The sequence below is a fragment of the Anomaloglossus baeobatrachus genome, unplaced genomic scaffold (assembly GCF_048569485.1).
Source record: "Anomaloglossus baeobatrachus isolate aAnoBae1 unplaced genomic scaffold, aAnoBae1.hap1 Scaffold_2970, whole genome shotgun sequence".
Lineage (NCBI taxonomy): Eukaryota > Metazoa > Chordata > Amphibia > Anura > Aromobatidae > Anomaloglossus > Anomaloglossus baeobatrachus.
In genome coordinates this window covers 101,804-122,322 of record NW_027442408.1, presented here as the reverse complement: position 1 = coordinate 122,322, position 20,519 = coordinate 101,804, and the positions used below count along the sequence as shown (strand labels likewise).

General features: G+C 46.3%; 13 non-coding genes across 13 annotated transcripts; all 13 read left to right on the top strand.

The window, feature by feature from the left end:
- Positions 1–578: 578 nt before the first annotated feature.
- Positions 579–769, top strand: LOC142267783 (U2 spliceosomal RNA). Its single transcript, XR_012733612.1, has one exon. It is a non-coding gene; the product is annotated as a U2 spliceosomal RNA (small nuclear RNA).
- A 1,384-nt stretch (positions 770–2,153) lies between these two features.
- LOC142267782 (U2 spliceosomal RNA) lies at positions 2,154–2,344 on the top strand. Its single transcript, XR_012733611.1, has one exon. It is a non-coding gene; the product is annotated as a U2 spliceosomal RNA (small nuclear RNA).
- A 1,380-nt stretch (positions 2,345–3,724) lies between these two features.
- LOC142267781 (U2 spliceosomal RNA) lies at positions 3,725–3,915 on the top strand. The gene has a single exon (XR_012733610.1). It is a non-coding gene; the product is annotated as a U2 spliceosomal RNA (small nuclear RNA).
- Positions 3,916–5,303: 1,388 nt separating this feature from the next.
- Positions 5,304–5,494, top strand: LOC142267780 (U2 spliceosomal RNA). The gene has a single exon (XR_012733609.1). It is a non-coding gene; the product is annotated as a U2 spliceosomal RNA (small nuclear RNA).
- Positions 5,495–6,882: 1,388 nt separating this feature from the next.
- On the top strand, positions 6,883–7,073 carry LOC142267778 (U2 spliceosomal RNA). Its single transcript, XR_012733607.1, has one exon. It is a non-coding gene; the product is annotated as a U2 spliceosomal RNA (small nuclear RNA).
- A 1,387-nt stretch (positions 7,074–8,460) lies between these two features.
- LOC142267777 (U2 spliceosomal RNA) lies at positions 8,461–8,651 on the top strand. The gene has a single exon (XR_012733606.1). It is a non-coding gene; the product is annotated as a U2 spliceosomal RNA (small nuclear RNA).
- Positions 8,652–10,038: 1,387 nt separating this feature from the next.
- LOC142267776 (U2 spliceosomal RNA) lies at positions 10,039–10,229 on the top strand. The gene has a single exon (XR_012733605.1). It is a non-coding gene; the product is annotated as a U2 spliceosomal RNA (small nuclear RNA).
- A 1,387-nt stretch (positions 10,230–11,616) lies between these two features.
- LOC142267775 (U2 spliceosomal RNA) lies at positions 11,617–11,807 on the top strand. Its single transcript, XR_012733604.1, has one exon. It is a non-coding gene; the product is annotated as a U2 spliceosomal RNA (small nuclear RNA).
- A 1,387-nt stretch (positions 11,808–13,194) lies between these two features.
- On the top strand, positions 13,195–13,385 carry LOC142267774 (U2 spliceosomal RNA). The gene has a single exon (XR_012733603.1). It is a non-coding gene; the product is annotated as a U2 spliceosomal RNA (small nuclear RNA).
- Positions 13,386–14,772: 1,387 nt separating this feature from the next.
- Positions 14,773–14,963, top strand: LOC142267786 (U2 spliceosomal RNA). The gene has a single exon (XR_012733614.1). It is a non-coding gene; the product is annotated as a U2 spliceosomal RNA (small nuclear RNA).
- Positions 14,964–16,350: 1,387 nt separating this feature from the next.
- LOC142267850 (U2 spliceosomal RNA) lies at positions 16,351–16,541 on the top strand. The gene has a single exon (XR_012733666.1). It is a non-coding gene; the product is annotated as a U2 spliceosomal RNA (small nuclear RNA).
- A 1,387-nt stretch (positions 16,542–17,928) lies between these two features.
- LOC142267785 (U2 spliceosomal RNA) lies at positions 17,929–18,119 on the top strand. The gene has a single exon (XR_012733613.1). It is a non-coding gene; the product is annotated as a U2 spliceosomal RNA (small nuclear RNA).
- Positions 18,120–19,506: 1,387 nt separating this feature from the next.
- LOC142267849 (U2 spliceosomal RNA) lies at positions 19,507–19,697 on the top strand. Its single transcript, XR_012733665.1, has one exon. It is a non-coding gene; the product is annotated as a U2 spliceosomal RNA (small nuclear RNA).
- Positions 19,698–20,519: the final 822 nt, after the last annotated feature.

Here is a 20,519-nt window from a genome sequence, read left to right as displayed (position 1 = left end):
GGCTTGTCACAATGCCCCCCGATGACATCACAATAGCGCTGCTGCCTAGAAAACAAGCTGCGCAGAAGAAGTTGTTCTTTGGGTGGGAGGGTGGGCTAGTGGAAGGAGGGGGCAATCTCTTTTTTTCCCGGGTGGTAGGGGGATGACAGGAGAAGGGAAGCGGGTGGTGAGAAAGGTACAGAGGGCAGGGTTTGGGGGCTGGGAAGGAAAGGGAAAAGATTAGGGTTTGGGGATGATGAAAGGGCTTTCTACGGGTAAGGATGGCAAAGGGTGGCAGTGACGGAAAGTCAGGCAACCTGTCCTGTCCGTCTTTTTGTATCGTGAATTGGAAAGACTGCAAGGGGGAGGGGAGTTGCTTGCGCCCTAAAGGAGGAGTTATTCAGATTCATTGCAGTGGGCGGCGGCTGCAAAACGCACCATTCTTCTTGTTTTGGCTCTGCAAAGCAGCCTTTTCAAGGGTTGGCTTGGGTGACAAAATGTCTTGTGTAGGCGTGGGTTTGTCTCCCTCTCGCTCTCTCTCCCTAAGATGTGTCCGGCATAGGCCAGGGTGCCACTCGAGGCCCAAACCAATTCTGGTTATCGCTTCTCGGCCTTTTGGCTAAGATCAAGTGTAGTATCTGTTCTTATCAGTTTAATATCTGATACGTCCCCTATCTGGGGACCATATATTAAATGGATTTTTAGAACAGGGAGATGGAAAAAGAGCTTGCTCTGTCCACTCCACGCATTGACCTGGTATTGCAGTACCTCCAGGAACGGTGCACCCCTTCTTAACCCAGTTTCCAAAAGCAGAACTCAATTCACCTGATTCATATTAGCCCGATTTAATGAATTGGAAGAAAGCATACGTCTTCATATGCACCTCAATTTGGCCCATTCACTTTTCACACTTCCTCCTTTTGTTTTTTATCTTTCACACTTTTGACTTTCTTTATTCATCCAAATAGCAAACTCATCACCACTCAACCTGACCAACTCGGCTATGTCCCGTGCTGCAGTTCTCTGTCTTATCTAGATCATTTGCAATTGAATGGAATAGATCCCTTTTGGACAAAGTGGATTCACCTGCTGCTGCAGTGACCACAGGTGTGATAACATCTAGAATTGGCATCTGGTGCGATCTCTCCGCTTCCACTCCAAAGAAAGTTACCTGTTTATTCCTATCATGCATTGGTTTTTGGGGTTTCTTTGAGTAATGATGATCTCTTTAGTAGTCTGTTGGCGCCCTCTCCTGGAGGAATAGTTTGCTTGCTCTTGGACATTCTAAAAGAGAGGTCATGATAGACATTGAGCTTCTGAGCTCAATTGGGGACAGTCATGGGTGATGAATGTTTGCAACCTACTGCGAAGCCTCATACCGCAATATAAGGAACGTCAAATACTAAGAAAGGGCGGCCTATGAAAGAATTACTACTTTCAATAAGTACACTTAAACGGCTAATTGGGAATAGAAAAACTGTAAAAAGCCCTCTGAGAAAGCCCCCTCTAACCTTTGATAGTAAGCTTTTCTGTAGTCTGCCTGTTGATGTATTTTCCGTTTGAACTGTGCACAACATGAAGAGACGGAACACTGGCGGCTTGTCACAATGCCCCCCGATGACATCACAATAGCGCTGCTGCCTAGAAAACAAGCTGCGCAGAAGAAGTTGTTCTTTGGGTGGGAGGGTGGGCTAGTGGAAGGAGGGGGCAATCTCTTTTTTTCCCGGGTGGTAGGGGGATGACAGGAGAAGGGAAGCGGGTGGTGAGAAAGGTACAGAGGGCAGGGTTTGGGGGCTGGGAAGGAAAGGGAAAAGATTAGGGTTTGGGGATGATGAAAGGGCTTTCTACGGGTAAGGATGGCAAAGGGTGGCAGTGACGGAAAGTCAGGCAACCTGTCCTGTCCGTCTTTTTGTATCGTGAATTGGAAAGACTGCAAGGGGGAGGGGAGTTGCTTGCGCCCTAAAGGAGGAGTTATTCAGATTCATTGCAGTGGGCGGCGGCTGCAAAACGCACCATTCTTCTTGTTTTGGCTCTGCAAAGCAGCCTTTTCAAGGGTTGGCTTGGGTGACAAAATGTCTTGTGTAGGCGTGGGTTTGTCTCCCTCTCGCTCTCTCTCCCTAAGATGTGTCCGGCATAGGCCAGGGTGCCACTCGAGGCCCAAACCAATTCTGGTTATCGCTTCTCGGCCTTTTGGCTAAGATCAAGTGTAGTATCTGTTCTTATCAGTTTAATATCTGATACGTCCCCTATCTGGGGACCATATATTAAATGGATTTTTAGAACAGGGAGATGGAAAAAGAGCTTGCTCTGTCCACTCCACGCATTGACCTGGTATTGCAGTACCTCCAGGAACGGTGCACCCCTTCTTAACCCAGTTTCCAAAAGCAGAACTCAATTCACCTGATTCATATTAGCCCGATTTAATGAATTGGAAGAAAGCATACGTCTTCATATGCACCTCAATTTGGCCCATTCACTTTTCACACTTCCTCCTTTTGTTTTTTATCTTTCACACTTTTGACTTTCTTTATTCATCCAAATAGCAAACTCATCACCACTCAACCTGACCAACTCGGCTATGTCCCCGTGCTGCAGTTCTCTGTCTTATCTAGATCATTTGCAATTGAATGGAATAGATCCCTTTTGGACAAAGTGGATTCACCTGCTGCTGCAGTGACCACAGGTGTGATAACATCTAGAATTGGCATCTGGTGCGATCTCTCCGCTTCCACTCCAAAGAAAGTTACCTGTTTATTCCTATCATGCATTGGTTTTTGGGGTTTTCTTTGAGTAATGATGATCTCTTTAGTAGTCTGTTGGCGCCCTCTCCTGGAGGAATAGTTTGCTTGCTCTTGGACATTCTAAAAGAGAGGTCATGATAGACATTGAGCTTCTGAGCTCAATTGGGGACAGTCATGGGTGATGAATGTTTGCAACCTACTGCGAAGCCTCATACCGCAATATAAGGAACGTCAAATACTAAGAAAGGGCGGCCTATGAAAGAATTACTACTTTCAATAAGTACACTTAAACGGCTAATTGGGAATAGAAAAACTGTAAAAAGCCCTCTGAGAAAGCCCCCCTCTAACCTTTGATAGTAAGCTTTTCTGTAGTCTGCCTGTTGATGTATTTTCCGTTTGAACTGTGCACAACATGAAGAGACGGCGGCTTGTCACAATGCCCCCCGATGACATCACAATAGCGCTGCTGCCTAGAAAACAAGCTGCGCAGAAGAAGTTGTTCTTTGGGTGGGAGGGTGGGCTAGTGGAAGGAGGGGGCAATCTCTTTTTTTCCCGGGTGGTAGGGGGATGACAGGAGAAGGGAAGCGGGTGGTGAGAAAGGTACAGAGGGCAGGGTTTGGGGGCTGGGAAGGAAAGGGAAAAGATTAGGGTTTGGGGATGATGAAAGGGCTTTCTACGGGTAAGGATGGCAAAGGGTGGCAGTGACGGAAAGTCAGGCAACCTGTCCTGTCCGTCTTTTTGTATCGTGAATTGGAAAGACTGCAAGGGGGGAGGGGAGTTGCTTGCGCCCTAAAGGAGGAGTTATTCAGATTCATTGCAGTGGGCGGCGGCTGCAAAACGCACCATTCTTCTTGTTTTGGCTCTGCAAAGCAGCCTTTTCAAGGGTTGGCTTGGGTGACAAAATGTCTTGTGTAGGCGTGGGTTTGTCTCCCTCTCGCTCTCTCTCCCTAAGATGTGTCCGGCATAGGCCAGGGTGCCACTCGAGGCCCAAACCAATTCTGGTTATCGCTTCTCGGCCTTTTGGCTAAGATCAAGTGTAGTATCTGTTCTTATCAGTTTAATATCTGATACGTCCCCTATCTGGGGACCATATATTAAATGGATTTTTAGAACAGGGAGATGGAAAAAGAGCTTGCTCTGTCCACTCCACGCATTGACCTGGTATTGCAGTACCTCCAGGAACGGTGCACCCCTTCTTAACCCAGTTTCCAAAAGCAGAACTCAATTCACCTGATTCATATTAGCCCGATTTAATGAATTGGAAGAAAGCATACGTCTTCATATGCACCTCAATTTGGCCCATTCACTTTTCACACTTCCTCCTTTTGTTTTTTATCTTTCACACTTTTGACTTTCTTTATTCATCCAAATAGCAAACTCATCACCACTCAACCTGACCAACTCGGCTATGTCCCCGTGCTGCAGTTCTCTGTCTTATCTAGATCATTTGCAATTGAATGGAATAGATCCCTTTTGGACAAAGTGGATTCACCTGCTGCTGCAGTGACCACAGGTGTGATAACATCTAGAATTGGCATCTGGTGCGATCTCTCCGCTTCCACTCCAAAGAAAGTTACCTGTTTATTCCTATCATGCATTGGTTTTTGGGGTTTTCTTTGAGTAATGATGATCTCTTTAGTAGTCTGTTGGCGCCCTCTCCTGGAGGAATAGTTTGCTTGCTCTTGGACATTCTAAAAGAGAGGTCATGATAGACATTGAGCTTCTGAGCTCAATTGGGGACAGTCATGGGTGATGAATGTTTGCAACCTACTGCGAAGCCTCATACCGCAATATAAGGAACGTCAAATACTAAGAAAGGGCGGCCTATGAAAGAATTACTACTTTCAATAAGTACACTTAAACGGCTAATTGGGAATAGAAAAACTGTAAAAAGCCCTCTGAGAAAGCCCCCCTCTAACCTTTGATAGTAAGCTTTTCTGTAGTCTGCCTGTTGATGTATTTTCCGTTTGAACTGTGCACAACATGAAGAGACGGAACACTGGCGGCTTGTCACAATGCCCCCCGATGACATCACAATAGCGCTGCTGCCTAGAAAACAAGCTGCGCAGAAGAAGTTGTTCTTTGGGTGGGAGGGTGGGCTAGTGGAAGGAGGGGGGCAATCTCTTTTTTTCCCGGGTGGTAGGGGGATGACAGGAGAAGGGAAGCGGGTGGTGAGAAAGGTACAGAGGGCAGGGTTTGGGGGCTGGGAAGGAAAGGGAAAAGATTAGGGTTTGGGGATGATGAAAGGGCTTTCTACGGGTAAGGATGGCAAAGGGTGGCAGTGACGGAAAGTCAGGCAACCTGTCCTGTCCGTCTTTTTGTATCGTGAATTGGAAAGACTGCAAGGGGGAGGGGAGTTGCTTGCGCCCTAAAGGAGGAGTTATTCAGATTCATTGCAGTGGGCGGCGGCTGCAAAACGCACCATTCTTCTTGTTTTGGCTCTGCAAAGCAGCCTTTTCAAGGGTTGGCTTGGGTGACAAAATGTCTTGTGTAGGCGTGGGTTTGTCTCCCTCTCGCTCTCTCTCCCTAAGATGTGTCCGGCATAGGCCAGGGTGCCACTCGAGGCCCAAACCAATTCTGGTTATCGCTTCTCGGCCTTTTGGCTAAGATCAAGTGTAGTATCTGTTCTTATCAGTTTAATATCTGATACGTCCCCTATCTGGGGACCATATATTAAATGGATTTTTAGAACAGGGAGATGGAAAAAGAGCTTGCTCTGTCCACTCCACGCATTGACCTGGTATTGCAGTACCTCCAGGAACGGTGCACCCCTTCTTAACCCAGTTTCCAAAAGCAGAACTCAATTCACCTGATTCATATTAGCCCGATTTAATGAATTGGAAGAAAGCATACGTCTTCATATGCACCTCAATTTGGCCCATTCACTTTTCACACTTCCTCCTTTTGTTTTTTATCTTTCACACTTTTGACTTTCTTTATTCATCCAAATAGCAAACTCATCACCACTCAACCTGACCAACTCGGCTATGTCCCCGTGCTGCAGTTCTCTGTCTTATCTAGATCATTTGCAATTGAATGGAATAGATCCCTTTTGGACAAAGTGGATTCACCTGCTGCTGCAGTGACCACAGGTGTGATAACATCTAGAATTGGCATCTGGTGCGATCTCTCCGCTTCCACTCCAAAGAAAGTTACCTGTTTATTCCTATCATGCATTGGTTTTTGGGGTTTTCTTTGAGTAATGATGATCTCTTTAGTAGTCTGTTGGCGCCCTCTCCTGGAGGAATAGTTTGCTTGCTCTTGGACATTCTAAAAGAGAGGTCATGATAGACATTGAGCTTCTGAGCTCAATTGGGGACAGTCATGGGTGATGAATGTTTGCAACCTACTGCGAAGCCTCATACCGCAATATAAGGAACGTCAAATACTAAGAAAGGGCGGCCTATGAAAGAATTACTACTTTCAATAAGTACACTTAAACGGCTAATTGGGAATAGAAAAACTGTAAAAAGCCCTCTGAGAAAGCCCCCCTCTAACCTTTGATAGTAAGCTTTTCTGTAGTCTGCCTGTTGATGTATTTTCCGTTTGAACTGTGCACAACATGAAGAGACGGAACACTGGCGGCTTGTCACAATGCCCCCCGATGACATCACAATAGCGCTGCTGCTTAGAAAACAAGCTGCGCAGAAGAAGTTGTTCTTTGGGTGGGAGGGTGGGCTAGTGGAAGGAGGGGGCAATCTCTTTTTTTCCCGGGTGGTAGGGGGATGACAGGAGAAGGGAAGCGGGTGGTGAGAAAGGTACAGAGGGCAGGGTTTGGGGGCTGGGAAGGAAAGGGAAAAGATTAGGGTTTGGGGATGATGAAAGGGCTTTCTACGGGTAAGGATGGCAAAGGGTGGCAGTGACGGAAAGTCAGGCAACCTGTCCTGTCCGTCTTTTTGTATCGTGAATTGGAAAGACTGCAAGGGGGAGGGGAGTTGCTTGCGCCCTAAAGGAGGAGTTATTCAGATTCATTGCAGTGGGCGGCGGCTGCAAAACGCACCATTCTTCTTGTTTTGGCTCTGCAAAGCAGCCTTTTCAAGGGTTGGCTTGGGTGACAAAATGTCTTGTGTAGGCGTGGGGTTTGTCTCCCTCTCGCTCTCTCTCCCTAAGATGTGTCCGGCATAGGCCAGGGTGCCACTCGAGGCCCAAACCAATTCTGGTTATCGCTTCTCGGCCTTTTGGCTAAGATCAAGTGTAGTATCTGTTCTTATCAGTTTAATATCTGATACGTCCCCTATCTGGGGACCATATATTAAATGGATTTTTAGAACAGGGAGATGGAAAAAGAGCTTGCTCTGTCCACTCCACGCATTGACCTGGTATTGCAGTACCTCCAGGAACGGTGCACCCCTTCTTAACCCAGTTTCCAAAAGCAGAACTCAATTCACCTGATTCATATTAGCCCGATTTAATGAATTGGAAGAAAGCATACGTCTTCATATGCACCTCAATTTGGCCCATTCACTTTTCACACTTCCTCCTTTTGTTTTTTATCTTTCACACTTTTGACTTTCTTTATTCATCCAAATAGCAAACTCATCACCACTCAACCTGACCAACTCGGCTATGTCCCCGTGCTGCAGTTCTCTGTCTTATCTAGATCATTTGCAATTGAATGGAATAGATCCCTTTTGGACAAAGTGGATTCACCTGCTGCTGCAGTGACCACAGGTGTGATAACATCTAGAATTGGCATCTGGTGCGATCTCTCCGCTTCCACTCCAAAGAAAGTTACCTGTTTATTCCTATCATGCATTGGTTTTTGGGGTTTTCTTTGAGTAATGATGATCTCTTTAGTAGTCTGTTGGCGCCCTCTCCTGGAGGAATAGTTTGCTTGCTCTTGGACATTCTAAAAGAGAGTCATGATAGACATTGAGCTTCTGAGCTCAATTGGGGACAGTCATGGGTGATGAATGTTTGCAACCTACTGCGAAGCCTCATACCGCAATATAAGGAACGTCAAATACTAAGAAAGGGCGGCCTATGAAAGAATTACTACTTTCAATAAGTACACTTAAACGGCTAATTGGGAATAGAAAAACTGTAAAAAGCCCTCTGAGAAAGCCCCCCTCTAACCTTTGATAGTAAGCTTTTCTGTAGTCTGCCTGTTGATGTATTTTCCGTTTGAACTGTGCACAACATGAAGAGACGGAACACTGGCGGCTTGTCACAATGCCCCCCGATGACATCACAATAGCGCTGCTGCCTAGAAAACAAGCTGCGCAGAAGAAGTTGTTCTTTGGGTGGGAGGGTGGGCTAGTGGAAGGAGGGGGCAATCTCTTTTTTTCCCGGGGTGGTAGGGGGATGACAGGAGAAGGGAAGCGGGTGGTGAGAAAGGTACAGAGGGCAGGGTTTGGGGGCTGGGAAGGAAAGGGAAAAGATTAGGGTTTGGGGATGATGAAAGGGCTTTCTACGGGTAAGGATGGCAAAGGGTGGCAGTGACGGAAAGTCAGGCAACCTGTCCTGTCCGTCTTTTTGTATCGTGAATTGGAAAGACTGCAAGGGGGAGGGGAGTTGCTTGCGCCCTAAAGGAGGAGTTATTCAGATTCATTGCAGTGGGCGGCGGCTGCAAAACGCACCATTCTTCTTGTTTTGGCTCTGCAAAGCAGCCTTTTCAAGGGTTGGCTTGGGTGACAAAATGTCTTGTGTAGGCGTGGGTTTGTCTCCCTCTCGCTCTCTCTCCCTAAGATGTGTCCGGCATAGGCCAGGGTGCCACTCGAGGCCCAAACCAATTCTGGTTATCGCTTCTCGGCCTTTTGGCTAAGATCAAGTGTAGTATCTGTTCTTATCAGTTTAATATCTGATACGTCCCCTATCTGGGGACCATATATTAAATGGATTTTTAGAACAGGGAGATGGAAAAAGAGCTTGCTCTGTCCACTCCACGCATTGACCTGGTATTGCAGTACCTCCAGGAACGGTGCACCCCTTCTTAACCCAGTTTCCAAAAGCAGAACTCAATTCACCTGATTCATATTAGCCCGATTTAATGAATTGGAAGAAAGCATACGTCTTCATATGCACCTCAATTTGGCCCATTCACTTTTCACACTTCCTCCTTTTGTTTTTTATCTTTCACACTTTTGACTTTCTTTATTCATCCAAATAGCAAACTCATCACCACTCAACCTGACCAACTCGGCTATGTCCCCGTGCTGCAGTTCTCTGTCTTATCTAGATCATTTGCAATTGAATGGAATAGATCCCTTTTGGACAAAGTGGATTCACCTGCTGCTGCAGTGACCACAGGTGTGATAACATCTAGAATTGGCATCTGGTGCGATCTCTCCGCTTCCACTCCAAAGAAAGTTACCTGTTTATTCCTATCATGCATTGGTTTTTGGGGTTTTCTTTGAGTAATGATGATCTCTTTAGTAGTCTGTTGGCGCCCTCTCCTGGAGGAATAGTTTGCTTGCTCTTGGACATTCTAAAAGAGAGGTCATGATAGACATTGAGCTTCTGAGCTCAATTGGGGACAGTCATGGGTGATGAATGTTTGCAACCTACTGCGAAGCCTCATACCGCAATATAAGGAACGTCAAATACTAAGAAAGGGCGGCCTATGAAAGAATTACTACTTTCAATAAGTACACTTAAACGGCTAATTGGGAATAGAAAAACTGTAAAAAGCCCTCTGAGAAAGCCCCCCTCTAACCTTTGATAGTAAGCTTTTCTGTAGTCTGCCTGTTGATGTATTTTCCGTTTGAACTGTGCACAACATGAAGAGACGGAACACTGGCGGCTTGTCACAATGCCCCCCGATGACATCACAATAGCGCTGCTGCCTAGAAAACAAGCTGCGCAGAAGAAGTTGTTCTTTGGGTGGGAGGGTGGGCTAGTGGAAGGAGGGGGCAATCTCTTTTTTTCCCGGGTGGTAGGGGGATGACAGGAGAAGGGAAGCGGGTGGTGAGAAAGGTACAGAGGGCAGGGTTTGGGGGCTGGGAAGGAAAGGGAAAAGATTAGGGTTTGGGGATGATGAAAGGGCTTTCTACGGGTAAGGATGGCAAAGGGTGGCAGTGACGGAAAGTCAGGCAACCTGTCCTGTCCGTCTTTTTGTATCGTGAATTGGAAAGACTGCAAGGGGGAGGGGAGTTGCTTGCGCCCTAAAGGAGGAGTTATTCAGATTCATTGCAGTGGGCGGCGGCTGCAAAACGCACCATTCTTCTTGTTTTGGCTCTGCAAAGCAGCCTTTTCAAGGGTTGGCTTGGGTGACAAAATGTCTTGTGTAGGCGTGGGTTTGTCTCCCTCTCGCTCTCTCTCCCTAAGATGTGTCCGGCATAGGCCAGGGTGCCACTCGAGGCCCAAACCAATTCTGGTTATCGCTTCTCGGCCTTTTGGCTAAGATCAAGTGTAGTATCTGTTCTTATCAGTTTAATATCTGATACGTCCCCTATCTGGGGACCATATATTAAATGGATTTTTAGAACAGGGAGATGGAAAAAGAGCTTGCTCTGTCCACTCCACGCATTGACCTGGTATTGCAGTACCTCCAGGAACGGTGCACCCCTTCTTAACCCAGTTTCCAAAAGCAGAACTCAATTCACCTGATTCATATTAGCCCGATTTAATGAATTGGAAGAAAGCATACGTCTTCATATGCACCTCAATTTGGCCCATTCACTTTTCACACTTCCTCCTTTTGTTTTTTATCTTTCACACTTTTGACTTTCTTTATTCATCCAAATAGCAAACTCATCACCACTCAACCTGACCAACTCGGCTATGTCCCCGTGCTGCAGTTCTCTGTCTTATCTAGATCATTTGCAATTGAATGGAATAGATCCCTTTTGGACAAAGTGGATTCACCTGCTGCTGCAGTGACCACAGGTGTGATAACATCTAGAATTGGCATCTGGTGCGATCTCTCCGCTTCCACTCCAAAGAAAGTTACCTGTTTATTCCTATCATGCATTGGTTTTTGGGGTTTTCTTTGAGTAATGATGATCTCTTTAGTAGTCTGTTGGCGCCCTCTCCTGGAGGAATAGTTTGCTTGCTCTTGGACATTCTAAAAGAGAGGTCATGATAGACATTGAGCTTCTGAGCTCAATTGGGGACAGTCATGGGTGATGAATGTTTGCAACCTACTGCGAAGCCTCATACCGCAATATAAGGAACGTCAAATACTAAGAAAGGGCGGCCTATGAAAGAATTACTACTTTCAATAAGTACACTTAAACGGCTAATTGGGAATAGAAAAACTGTAAAAAGCCCTCTGAGAAAGCCCCCCTCTAACCTTTGATAGTAAGCTTTTCTGTAGTCTGCCTGTTGATGTATTTTCCGTTTGAACTGTGCACAACATGAAGAGACGGAACACTGGCGGCTTGTCACAATGCCCCCCGATGACATCACAATAGCGCTGCTGCCTAGAAAACAAGCTGCGCAGAAGAAGTTGTTCTTTGGGTGGGAGGGTGGGCTAGTGGAAGGAGGGGGCAATCTCTTTTTTTCCCGGGTGGTAGGGGGATGACAGGAGAAGGGAAGCGGGTGGTGAGAAAGGTACAGAGGGCAGGGTTTGGGGGCTGGGAAGGAAAGGGAAAAGATTAGGGTTTGGGGATGATGAAAGGGCTTTCTACGGGTAAGGATGGCAAAGGGTGGCAGTGACGGAAAGTCAGGCAACCTGTCCTGTCCGTCTTTTTGTATCGTGAATTGGAAAGACTGCAAGGGGGAGGGGAGTTGCTTGCGCCCTAAAGGAGGAGTTATTCAGATTCATTGCAGTGGGCGGCGGCTGCAAAACGCACCATTCTTCTTGTTTTGGCTCTGCAAAGCAGCCTTTTCAAGGGTTGGCTTGGGTGACAAAATGTCTTGTGTAGGCGTGGGTTTGTCTCCCTCTCGCTCTCTCTCCCTAAGATGTGTCCGGCATAGGCCAGGGTGCCACTCGAGGCCCAAACCAATTCTGGTTATCGCTTCTCGGCCTTTTGGCTAAGATCAAGTGTAGTATCTGTTCTTATCAGTTTAATATCTGATACGTCCCCTATCTGGGGACCATATATTAAATGGATTTTTAGAACAGGGAGATGGAAAAAGAGCTTGCTCTGTCCACTCCACGCATTGACCTGGTATTGCAGTACCTCCAGGAACGGTGCACCCCTTCTTAACCCAGTTTCCAAAAGCAGAACTCAATTCACCTGATTCATATTAGCCCGATTTAATGAATTGGAAGAAAGCATACGTCTTCATATGCACCTCAATTTGGCCCATTCACTTTTCACACTTCCTCCTTTTGTTTTTTATCTTTCACACTTTTGACTTTCTTTATTCATCCAAATAGCAAACTCATCACCACTCAACCTGACCAACTCGGCTATGTCCCCGTGCTGCAGTTCTCTGTCTTATCTAGATCATTTGCAATTGAATGGAATAGATCCCTTTTGGACAAAGTGGATTCACCTGCTGCTGCAGTGACCACAGGTGTGATAACATCTAGAATTGGCATCTGGTGCGATCTCTCCGCTTCCACTCCAAAGAAAGTTACCTGTTTATTCCTATCATGCATTGGTTTTTGGGGTTTTCTTTGAGTAATGATGATCTCTTTAGTAGTCTGTTGGCGCCCTCTCCTGGAGGAATAGTTTGCTTGCTCTTGGACATTCTAAAAGAGAGGTCATGATAGACATTGAGCTTCTGAGCTCAATTGGGGACAGTCATGGGTGATGAATGTTTGCAACCTACTGCGAAGCCTCATACCGCAATATAAGGAACGTCAAATACTAAGAAAGGGCGGCCTATGAAAGAATTACTACTTTCAATAAGTACACTTAAACGGCTAATTGGGAATAGAAAAACTGTAAAAAGCCCTCTGAGAAAGCCCCCCTCTAACCTTTGATAGTAAGCTTTTCTGTAGTCTGCCTGTTGATGTATTTTCCGTTTGAACTGTGCACAACATGAAGAGACGGAACACTGGCGGCTTGTCACAATGCCCCCCGATGACATCACAATAGCGCTGCTGCCTAGAAAACAAGCTGCGCAGAAGAAGTTGTTCTTTGGGTGGGAGGGTGGGCTAGTGGAAGGAGGGGGCAATCTCTTTTTTTCCCGGGTGGTAGGGGGATGACAGGAGAAGGGAAGCGGGTGGTGAGAAAGGTACAGAGGGCAGGGTTTGGGGGCTGGGAAGGAAAGGGAAAAGATTAGGGTTTGGGGATGATGAAAGGGCTTTCTACGGGTAAGGATGGCAAAGGGTGGCAGTGACGGAAAGTCAGGCAACCTGTCCTGTCCGTCTTTTTGTATCGTGAATTGGAAAGACTGCAAGGGGGAGGGGAGTTGCTTGCGCCCTAAAGGAGGAGTTATTCAGATTCATTGCAGTGGGCGGCGGCTGCAAAACGCACCATTCTTCTTGTTTTGGCTCTGCAAAGCAGCCTTTTCAAGGGTTGGCTTGGGTGACAAAATGTCTTGTGTAGGCGTGGGTTTGTCTCCCTCTCGCTCTCTCTCCCTAAGATGTGTCCGGCATAGGCCAGGGTGCCACTCGAGGCCCAAACCAATTCTGGTTATCGCTTCTCGGCCTTTTGGCTAAGATCAAGTGTAGTATCTGTTCTTATCAGTTTAATATCTGATACGTCCCCTATCTGGGGACCATATATTAAATGGATTTTTAGAACAGGGAGATGGAAAAAGAGCTTGCTCTGTCCACTCCACGCATTGACCTGGTATTGCAGTACCTCCAGGAACGGTGCACCCCTTCTTAACCCAGTTTCCAAAAGCAGAACTCAATTCACCTGATTCATATTAGCCCGATTTAATGAATTGGAAGAAAGCATACGTCTTCATATGCACCTCAATTTGGCCCATTCACTTTTCACACTTCCTCCTTTTGTTTTTTATCTTTCACACTTTTGACTTTCTTTATTCATCCAAATAGCAAACTCATCACCACTCAACCTGACCAACTCGGCTATGTCCCCGTGCTGCAGTTCTCTGTCTTATCTAGATCATTTGCAATTGAATGGAATAGATCCCTTTTGGACAAAGTGGATTCACCTGCTGCTGCAGTGACCACAGGTGTGATAACATCTAGAATTGGCATCTGGTGCGATCTCTCCGCTTCCACTCCAAAGAAAGTTACCTGTTTATTCCTATCATGCATTGGTTTTTGGGGTTTTCTTTGAGTAATGATGATCTCTTTAGTAGTCTGTTGGCGCCCTCTCCTGGAGGAATAGTTTGCTTGCTCTTGGACATTCTAAAAGAGAGGTCATGATAGACATTGAGCTTCTGAGCTCAATTGGGGACAGTCATGGGTGATGAATGTTTGCAACCTACTGCGAAGCCTCATACCGCAATATAAGGAACGTCAAATACTAAGAAAGGGCGGCCTATGAAAGAATTACTACTTTCAATAAGTACACTTAAACGGCTAATTGGGAATAGAAAAACTGTAAAAAGCCCTCTGAGAAAGCCCCCCTCTAACCTTTGATAGTAAGCTTTTCTGTAGTCTGCCTGTTGATGTATTTTCCGTTTGAACTGTGCACAACATGAAGAGACGGAACACTGGCGGCTTGTCACAATGCCCCCCGATGACATCACAATAGCGCTGCTGCCTAGAAAACAAGCTGCGCAGAAGAAGTTGTTCTTTGGGTGGGAGGGTGGGCTAGTGGAAGGAGGGGGCAATCTCTTTTTTTCCCGGGTGGTAGGGGGATGACAGGAGAAGGGAAGCGGGTGGTGAGAAAGGTACAGAGGGCAGGGTTTGGGGGCTGGGAAGGAAAGGGAAAAGATTAGGGTTTGGGGATGATGAAAGGGCTTTCTACGGGTAAGGATGGCAAAGGGTGGCAGTGACGGAAAGTCAGGCAACCTGTCCTGTCCGTCTTTTTGTATCGTGAATTGGAAAGACTGCAAGGGGGAGGGGAGTTGCTTGCGCCCTAAAGGAGGAGTTATTCAGATTCATTGCAGTGGGCGGCGGCTGCAAAACGCACCATTCTTCTTGTTTTGGCTCTGCAAAGCAGCCTTTTCAAGGGTTGGCTTGGGTGACAAAATGTCTTGTGTAGGCGTGGGTTTGTCTCCCTCTCGCTCTCTCTCCCTAAGATGTGTCCGGCATAGGCCAGGGTGCCACTCGAGGCCCAAACCAATTCTGGTTATCGCTTCTCGGCCTTTTGGCTAAGATCAAGTGTAGTATCTGTTCTTATCAGTTTAATATCTGATACGTCCCCTATCTGGGGACCATATATTAAATGGATTTTTAGAACAGGGAGATGGAAAAAGAGCTTGCTCTGTCCAGTCCACGCATTGACCTGGTATTGCAGTACCTCCAGGAACGGTGCACCCCTTCTTAACCCAGTTTCCAAAAGCAGAACTCAATTCACCTGATTCATATTAGCCCGATTTAATGAATTGGAAGAAAGCATACGTCTTCATATGCACCTCAATTTGGCCCATTCACTTTTCACACTTCCTCCTTTTGTTTTTTATCTTTCACACTTTTGACTTTCTTTATTCATCCAAATAGCAAACTCATCACCACTCAACCTGACCAACTCGGCTATGTCCCCGTGCTGCAGTTCTCTGTCTTATCTAGATCATTTGCAATTGAATGGAATAGATCCCTTTTGGACAAAGTGGATTCACCTGCTGCTGCAGTGACCACAGGTGTGATAACATCTAGAATTGGCATCTGGTGCGATCTCTCCGCTTCCACTCCAAAGAAAGTTACCTGTTTATTCCTATCATGCATTGGTTTTTGGGGTTTTCTTTGAGTAATGATGATCTCTTTAGTAGTCTGTTGGCGCCCTCTCCTGGAGGAATAGTTTGCTTGCTCTTGGACATTCTAAAAGAGAGGTCATGATAGACATTGAGCTTCTGAGCTCAATTGGGGACAGTCATGGGTGATGAATGTTTGCAACCTACTGCGAAGCCTCATACCGCAATATAAGGAACGTCAAATACTAAGAAAGGGCGGCCTATGAAAGAATTACTACTTTCAATAAGTACACTTAAACGGCTAATTGGGAATAGAAAAACTGTAAAAAGCCCTCTGAGAAAGCCCCCCTCTAACCTTTGATAGTAAGCTTTTCTGTAGTCTGCCTGTTGATGTATTTTCCGTTTGAACTGTGCACAACATGAAGAGACGGAACACTGGCGGCTTGTCACAATGCCCCCCGATGACATCACAATAGCGCTGCTGCCTAGAAAACAAGCTGCGCAGAAGAAGTTGTTCTTTGGGTGGGAGGGTGGGCTAGTGGAAGGAGGGGGCAATCTCTTTTTTTCCCGGGTGGTAGGGGGATGACAGGAGAAGGGAAGCGGGTGGTGAGAAAGGTACAGAGGGCAGGGTTTGGGGGCTGGGAAGGAAAGGGAAAAGATTAGGGTTTGGGGATGATGAAAGGGCTTTCTACGGGTAAGGATGGCAAAGGGTGGCAGTGACGGAAAGTCAGGCAACCTGTCCTGTCCGTCTTTTTGTATCGTGAATTGGAAAGACTGCAAGGGGGAGGGGAGTTGCTTGCGCCCTAAAGGAGGAGTTATTCAGATTCATTGCAGTGGGTGGCGGCTGCAAAACGCACCATTCTTCTTGTTTTGGCTCTGCAAAGCAGCCTTTTCAAGGGTTGGCTTGGGTGACAAAATGTCTTGTGTAGGCGTGGGTTTGTCTCCCTCTCGCTCTCTCTCCCTAAGATGTGTCCGGCATAGGCCAGGGTGCCACTCGAGGCCCAAACCAATTCTGGTTATCGCTTCTCGGCCTTTTGGCTAAGATCAAGTGTAGTATCTGTTCTTATCAGTTTAATATCTGATACGTCCCCTATCTGGGGACCATATATTAAATGGATTTTTAGAACAGGGAGATGGAAAAAGAGCTTGCTCTGTCCACTCCACGCATTGACCTGGTATTGCAGTACCTCCAGGAACGGTGCACCCCTTCTTAACCCAGTTTCCAAAAGCAGAACTCAATTCACCTGATTCATATTAGCCCGATTTAATGAATTGGAAGAAAGCATACGTCTTCATATGCACCTCAATTTGGCCCATTCACTTTTCACACTTCCTCCTTTTGTTTTTTATCTTTCACACTTTTGACTTTCTTTATTCATCCAAATAGCAAACTCATCACCACTCAACCTGACCAACTCGGCTATGTCCCCGTGCTGCAGTTCTCTGTCTTATCTAGATCATTTGCAATTGAATGGAATAGATCCCTTTTGGACAAAGTGGATTCACCTGCTGCTGCAGTGACCACAGGTGTGATAACATCTAGAATTGGCATCTGGTGCGATCTCTCCGCTTCCACTCCAAAGAAAGTTACCTGTTTATTCCTATCATGCATTGGTTTTTGGGGTTTTCTTTGAGTAATGATGATCTCTTTAGTAGTCTGTTGGCGCCCTCTCCTGGAGGAATAGTTTGCTTGCTCTTGGACATTCTAAAAGAGAGGTCATGATAGACATTGAGCTTCTGAGCTCAATTGGGGACAGTCATGGGTGATGAATGTTTGCAACCTACTGCGAAGCCTCATACCGCAATATAAGGAACGTCAAATACTAAGAAAGGGCGGCCTATGAAAGAATTACTACTTTCAATAAGTACACTTAAACGGCTAATTGGGAATAGAAAAACTGTAAAAAGCCCTCTGAGAAAGCCCCCCTCTAACCTTTGATAGTAAGCTTTTCTGTAGTCTGCCTGTTGATGTATTTTCCGTTTGAACTGTGCACAACATGAAGAGACGGAACACTGGCGGCTTGTCACAATGCCCCCCGATGACATCACAATAGCGCTGCTGCCTAGAAAACAAGCTGCGCAGAAGAAGTTGTTCTTTGGGTGGGAGGGTGGGCTAGTGGAAGGAGGGGGCAATCTCTTTTTTTCCCGGGTGGTAGGGGGATGACAGGAGAAGGGAAGCGGGTGGTGAGAAAGGTACAGAGGGCAGGGTTTGGGGGCTGGGAAGGAAAGGGAAAAGATTAGGGTTTGGGGATGATGAAAGGGCTTTCTACGGGTAAGGATGGCAAAGGGTGGCAGTGACGGAAAGTCAGGCAACCTGTCCTGTCCGTCTTTTTGTATCGTGAATTGGAAAGACTGCAAGGGGGAGGGGAGTTGCTTGCGCCCTAAAGGAGGAGTTATTCAGATTCATTGCAGTGGGCGGCGGCTGCAAAACGCACCATTCTTCTTGTTTTGGCTCTGCAAAGCAGCCTTTTCAAGGGTTGGCTTGGGTGACAAAATGTCTTGTGTAGGCGTGGGTTTGTCTCCCTCTCGCTCTCTCTCCCTAAGATGTGTCCGGCATAGGCCAGGGTGCCACTCGAGGCCCAAACCAATTCTGGTTATCGCTTCTCGGCCTTTTGGCTAAGATCAAGTGTAGAATCTGTTCTTATCAGTTTAATATCTGATACGTCCCCTATCTGGGGACCATATATTAAATGGATTTTTAGAACAGGGAGATGGAAAAAGAGCTTGCTCTGTCCACTCCACGCATTGACCTGGTATTGCAGTACCTCCAGGAACGGTGCACCCCTTCTTAACCCAGTTTCCAAAAGCAGAACTCAATTCACCTGATTCATATTAGCCCGATTTAATGAATTGGAAGAAAGCATACGTCTTCATATGCACCTCAATTTGGCCCATTCACTTTTCACACTTCCTCCTTTTGTTTTTTATCTTTCACACTTTTGACTTTCTTTATTCATCCAAATAGCAAACTCATCACCACTCAACCTGACCAACTCGGCTATGTCCCCGTGCTGCAGTTCTCTGTCTTATCTAGATCATTTGCAATTGAATGGAATAGATCCCTTTTGGACAAAGTGGATTCACCTGCTGCTGCAGTGACCACAGGTGTGATAACATCTAGAATTGGCATCTGGTGCGATCTCTCCGCTTCCACTCCAAAGAAAGTTACCTGTTTATTCCTATCATGCATTGGTTTTTGGGGTTTTCTTTGAGTAATGATGATCTCTTTAGTAGTCTGTTGGCGCCCTCTCCTGGAGGAATAGTTTGCTTGCTCTTGGACATTCTAAAAGAGAGGTCATGATAGACATTGAGCTTCTGAGCTCAATTGGGGACAGTCATGGGTGATGAATGTTTGCAACCTACTGCGAAGCCTCATACCGCAATATAAGGAACGTCAAATACTAAGAAAGGGCGGCCTATGAAAGAATTACTACTTTCAATAAGTACACTTAAACGGCTAATTGGGAATAGAAAAACTGTAAAAAGCCCTCTGAGAAAGCCCCCCTCTAACCTTTGATAGTAAGCTTTTCTGTAGTCTGCCTGTTGATGTATTTTCCGTTTGAACTGTGCACAACATGAAGAGACGGAACACTGGCGGCTTGTCACAATGCCCCCCGATGACATCACAATAGCGCTGCTGCCTAGAAAACAAGCTGCGCAGAAGAAGTTGTTCTTTGGGTGGGAGGGTGGGCTAGTGGAAGGAGGGGGCAATCTCTTTTTTTCCCGGGTGGTAGGGGGATGACAGGAGAAGGGAAGCGGGTGGTGAGAAAGGTACAGAGGGCAGGGTTTGGGGGCTGGGAAGGAAAGGGAAAAGATTAGGGTTTGGGGATGATGAAAGGGCTTTCTACGGGTAAGGATGGCAAAGGGTGGCAGTGACGGAAAGTCAGGCAACCTGTCCTGTCCGTCTTTTTGTATCGTGAATTGGAAAGACTGCAAGGGGGAGGGGAGTTGCTTGCGCCCTAAAGGAGGAGTTATTCAGATTCATTGCAGTGGGCGGCGGCTGCAAAACGCACCATTCTTCTTGTTTTGGCTCTGCAAAGCAGCCTTTTCAAGGGTTGGCTTGGGTGACAAAATGTCTTGTGTAGGCGTGGGTTTGTCTCCCTCTCGCTCTCTCTCCCTAAGATGTGTCCGGCATAGGCCAGGGTGCCACTCGAGGCCCAAACCAATTCTGGTTATCGCTTCTCGGCCTTTTGGCTAAGATCAAGTGTAGTATCTGTTCTTATCAGTTTAATATCTGATACGTCCCCTATCTGGGGACCATATATTAAATGGATTTTTAGAACAGGGAGATGGAAAAAGAGCTTGCTCTGTCCACTCCACGCATTGACCTGGTATTGCAGTACCTCCAGGAACGGTGCACCCCTTCTTAACCCAGTTTCCAAAAGCAGAACTCAATTCACCTGATTCATATTAGCCCGATTTAATGAATTGGAAGAAAGCATACGTCTTCATATGCACCTCAATTTGGCCCATTCACTTTTCACACTTCCTCCTTTTGTTTTTTATCTTTCACACTTTTGACTTTCTTTATTCATCCAAATAGCAAACTCATCACCACTCAACCTGACCAACTCGGCTATGTCCCCGTGCTGCAGTTCTCTGTCTTATCTAGATCATTTGCAATTGAATGGAATAGATCCCTTTTGGACAAAGTGGATTCACCTGCTGCTGCAGTGACCACAGGTGTGATAACATCTAGAATTGGCATCTGGTGCGATCTCTCCGCTTCCACTCCAAAGAAAGTTACCTGTTTATTCCTATCATGCATTGGTTTTTGGGGTTTTCTTTGAGTAATGATGATCTCTTTAGTAGTCTGTTGGCGCCCTCTCCTGGATGAATAGTTTGCTTGCTCTTGGACATTCTAAAAGAGAGGTCATGATAGACATTGAGCTTCTGAGCTCAATTGGGGACAGTCATGGGTGATGAATGTTTGCAACCTACTGCGAAGCCTCATACCGCAATATAAGGAACGTCAAATACTAAGAAAGGGCGGCCTATGAAAGAATTACTACTTTCAATAAGTACACTTAAACGGCTAATTGGGAATAGAAAAACTGTAAAAAGCCCTCTGAGAAAGCCCCCCTCTAACCTTTGATAGTAAGCTTTTCTGTAGTCTGCCTGTTGATGTATTTTCCGTTTGAACTGTGCACAACATGAAGAGACGGAACACTGGCGGCTTGTCACAAT